The 4,922-nt window shown below is 36.9% G+C and overlaps 1 non-coding gene across 1 annotated transcript; it reads right to left on the bottom strand.

The window, feature by feature from the left end:
• Positions 1-4,565: 4,565 nt before the first annotated feature.
• Positions 4,566-4,699, bottom strand: LOC132025292 (U4 spliceosomal RNA). The gene has a single exon (XR_009406536.1). It is a non-coding gene; the product is annotated as a U4 spliceosomal RNA (small nuclear RNA).
• Positions 4,700-4,922: the final 223 nt, after the last annotated feature.

Below are 4,922 nucleotides of genomic sequence, written 5' to 3'. Positions count from 1 at the left end.
TAGGAAGAGAGTTTGGCTGAATATAATTAAAAGTAAGCAACTTAAACCAAAGAGGACTCTCCAAGAGTTCAAGGCCAAGAGTACCATTAGCCTCACAGGCTTCCAGAATGAGGACCTGGAAAGCTTTATGATACAAAGGAGCTGCATGCTTTTCTCTTCTTTTCTTCCCTTTTATCCAGAGCCCACATCAGCTCTTGTCCATGCTTCTCACTCTATCATTCTTTCTCTTAAGATTTTCTCTGCTGGGGTGCCTGGGTCGCTCAGTGGGTTAAGCCACTGCCATCCGCTCAGGTCATGATCTCGGAGTCCTGGGATCGAGTCCCGCATCGGGCTCTCTGCTCAGCAGGGAGCCTGCTTCCCTCTCTCTCTCTGCCTGCCTCTCTGTCTACTTGTGATCTCTCTCTGTCAAATAAATAAATAAAATCTTTAAAAAAAAAAAATTTCTCTGCTGATTTTCCATGCTTATGAAAGTACATTACTGTCCCAAGATTCTTTGTGTTCATGTGTTCTCAATTCAAGCCCCAACAGAAACAGTTTTCAAAAATTCTGTGAGCCTAGAAATGATTGGTTATCTTGAGGCAGCTAAGAGTGTTAGGTCTGTAAGAAGAGCAGACAGCCTGACTAATTTGTCTGTTAATTTTGACTCCATACTATGTTTCCAACCATGTCTTCTACCACTTCCCTACGAAAGGAATACCACAGCCACATCAGATGACTCATTTCCAACAACTGCTATCATCTGTCATGTTTTCTCTCTTTTTTTATTTTTCTTTTCTTTTTCTCAAGAGGGGGGGGGGGGGGGGGGGGGAGAGGCAGAGCAGAAGGAGAGAGAGAGAATCTCAAGCAGGCTCCACACTCAGTGCAGAGCCCAACACAGGACTTCATCTCAGGACCCTGAGATCATAACCTGAGCCAAAATCAAGAGCCAGACACTTAACTGACTGAGCTACCCAGGCGCTCCTCATCTGTCATATTTCTATACCCTGCCACATTCCTTGTTCCTTCTGACTGAATGCCGCTTATCAAACCTCACCTAACCAACTTCTGCTTATCCTTCCAAGTCAACCCAAACACCACCACAGAGATGATTATTTACTTCCCAGGTACTACAAATGATTTTGCATATTCTGTATATTTTCCAGTTACAGCTCCTAACAGATTATATAAAATTATATATTATATGTTTTCTCTGAACTTCTTCAGGGCAGGGATTCTTATTTTTAACTCATCTTTATATCTCCAGCATCTAGACAATTTGTTGATTGAACACATAAATGAAAATTAATTGTAAGCTTTTATTATAAAACTATATTCATCGAATCTATTCAGGAGAATCAATCAGAGCTCATGAAAAGTCTAAGTAAACATTTTTAAAGTAATGTTTTTAAAAATATATTCTCCAGCATACACAGTAATGAAACTAAAGCTAATAATTTATTAAAGAATAAGTATTTTGATAGATCTGTTTTAATTGATAGAGTCATTAAATGTAAACATATTTTTTCATATAAATAGACATTGCCAAATGGTTTTAGCATTATATGGAAACAGTTTATTTCATGTAAAATAATCATTTTCCTGACTTAAATTCACCATATGTTTTATTGCATGAATAATATATTTTTTTCAGAGTTGATGTAAGAGTAACTAGCTTGTGCCTGAATAAGTCTGAATTTGGAATACACATAAGTCCATGTTAATATATACTCTGCCTATCTCAGTCTGTGTTGAAGTTAAATACACAGGCTTTTTTTTAAATTAACTGATGCTTTTAAAATTATTTCTATTGAAAATAAGTCTCTTCTTAATATTATTGCATTTCAGTCTTCAGAACTGCCTGCCCATTTTTCTTTCTTATTTTCCTTTTCTTCCTCATCTTATTCCATGTCTTTTGAATAATAACTAAAGTCTAGCAACACCCTGTGTTTGATTCTTCTGTTCTAAAGACCTAAATCATTTTTTATTCTTTCCTTTGCACCTTATACTCTGAAATATGGTGATACTTTGCATGTTCCAAAAATAATCTGTTTGCCTTCCGACCTATGGTGACTGTACTTTCCCACTTTACTAGTTGAGACTTAACCTTGTCACTTGCTTTATAATGAATATTAGCAGATGACCCTGAATGGTTTGTCTGGCTTCTTGTGCCTGGTGATACAACACAAGAAGAGCTCACCCCAGGTAGATGCTACTCCTTCTAATTGGACCCTAGATGAAAGACACATTGAGCCAACTTGGATTTAATGCACAGCCTGGAGCTGAACTCAACTGACCTTGCCACCTAAATCCGATCTGCACAGATGAACCTATCCTAAATCAGATCTCCCAGTTGACCTGCAGACCTTAGAGCATGACAATAAATTCCCATTGTCAGTCACTGCATTTTGAGGTGATTTGTTACATAGCATTATTGTGGCAAGAGCTGGCTGATATAAAATTATCCCTAACATTAGCACAATATCTGATTCTAAAACATGAGGAAAAAATATCTAATTTACGGAAATCAAGCATGTCTCACATGATAAGACTTACATATGTAATTCAGAGCTAAAAAAGCTAATTGCAGTCATCATTGAGCACCTAATATGTGGTAGACACTATTTATATGCATCATTTCTAATCCATCATTTTATAGGTCAGAAAATTGAATCAGAAAATTTAGCTAAAGTTCTCAAGATCGTGACATTATTTAGTGGCAGAACCAAAATTCAAACCTAGGTCTGTACCTTCTCCTGCCTCATTGCACATTATCATTTATGATGTCAGTTAGTGATAGTTACCATACCATCACTCCCAGAATTAACGTTATATTTTAGTTGTAGTTTCTGTTTATGATCAATATTTGGTGGGTACCAAATTGTTTAGACTTCCCTCATAAGAAAATGAAAATATTTAAACATTCCAATTCCATACATAGCATAATTTGATATTTTTAATTTAGAATTTCCATTTATCTTGGAAGTTATCAGAGCAGATTTGGAAGATGGTTTTTGATTTGCAGTTTTACAAAGGTACCGATGTTTGAAATAAAGTAAACATCATTCTGGGCCTTTCTCATAACATGTCCACTGATGGACAATTGTGTTGGTGCACAAAACGACTCAGATTTGAAAAAGACCAAATAACCGTTATTTTACCATTACAAAGAAAAAAATATGTTTGAAAATATGACATAAAATGCTCCGAACAACAACTTAGTGAAATTATAGTTGAAAGATACCAATTTGAAGTAATTTACTCTTTGATTTTTAGTCCTTTTCACCATCCAAACAAAAACTTCTGTTTTGGATGTTTTGTTTTGTTCTGTTTTCATTCAGGGATGTTTTATAAATATCCTGGCTTTCCAAATACAGAGACTATCTGGAAAACAAAAAATGGTAACTTTCCTAACTCAGACAACAGGCTGCTAACTGTCCTGATAGGCCACAGAGTACTTATGTACCAAAATATCAAATATATAATCAGTCCAAGCAACAGTATGAAGGAAGACGTCACAAGAATAGCATACACCGTGTGGTCTTGCTTCATCCTTGATGTTCCAAAAGGTAGAACATCCTAAAAATGCCAATAAAACTATATTCTGCTATGGGGCGTCTGGGTGGCTCAGTGGGTTAAAGCCTCTGCCTTCAGCTCAGGTCATGATCCTGGGTCCTGGGATGGAGCCCTGCATTGGGCTCTCTGCTCAGCGGGGAGACTGCTTCCTCCTCTTTCTCTGCCTGCCTTTCTGCCTACTTGTGATCTCTGTCTGTCAAATAAATAAATAAAATCTTAAAAAAATATATTCTGCTAGATTTGTTGACACACGGCATGTCCAAACCTTTGATACTTAAGGTGTCAAAGTTTAGATATTTAAGATGTCAAAAGTTGAAATTTAAAAGAAGGATAAGAATCAAAGTTAGCAATGGAGTCATGAAGTGTGCTTGATGTTGAAAGTTATGCAAATTTGCCAAGGCCTAGCCGGATCCCAGGGTATCTGAATGAAAAATGAGTGTTGTAATTCATCAGGTAATTATTAGCCACTGTAAACAAACTGTAATAACACTGTAATAAACCCCAAATGTTCAATATCTTAACTCTGTAAGAGTTTATTTCTTCATGACAGTTCCATGAGTGATCCTGGGGGTGTCTGAGGCTCTAGCAACTTTTGTCTTGTCTCCACATACCTCCAAACCTCAGAGTCTGAATCCAGAGTCCTCAGAAAGAGAGAGAACATGGAGTAAACACATGCCATTCTTACCACTTGGACCTAAAGTGACATAATCATTTCCACTCACCTTCTATTGTGGGAAATAGATTGCAAAGGAGGATGGGAAATGCAGTCCACAGCTAAGGAGCCATACCCAGGGACAGATTTACAAAAATCAACAAAAATTTGGTGGGCTATTTGCTGTATTTCTTCAGTAAATACTTACTGAATTTCACTGTGTGTGTTTTTTGCTCTAAAAACCACAATGGAGTTATGAATATGATTTTCTTCCTTCAGACAGCTTCCTTCATACCTACAGACTAAGTAGGAAAATAAAACAGGTTAATGGTATATGCTTATGAGTTTTTATAGAACCACTTTCCATTTACTCAGAGGACTGTTTTGGTTTAGGAATGCTCAAAACTTTGTTTTTCTTTTAACCATATTTTACATTAGCAATAATCGCGCCTCAGATAAACCTCATTGGCTACGATACTGCCACTGCACAAAGCTTAACCATATTTTTTATTTATTTATTTATTTTAATTTTTTATTTTTTATAAACATATATTTTTATCCCCAGGGGTACAGGTCTGTGAATCACCAGGTTTACACACTTCCCAGCACTCACCAAATCAAATACCCTCCCCAAAGTCCATAATCCCACCCCCTTCTCCCAAACCCCCTCCCCCCGGCAACCCTCAGTTTGTTTTGTGAGATTAAGAGTCACTTATGG

This window comes from Mustela nigripes, chromosome 9 (assembly GCF_022355385.1).
Source record: "Mustela nigripes isolate SB6536 chromosome 9, MUSNIG.SB6536, whole genome shotgun sequence".
In the NCBI taxonomy this organism is placed as follows: domain Eukaryota; kingdom Metazoa; phylum Chordata; class Mammalia; order Carnivora; family Mustelidae; genus Mustela; species Mustela nigripes.
This window is presented reverse-complemented; position numbering and strand designations above follow the sequence as displayed.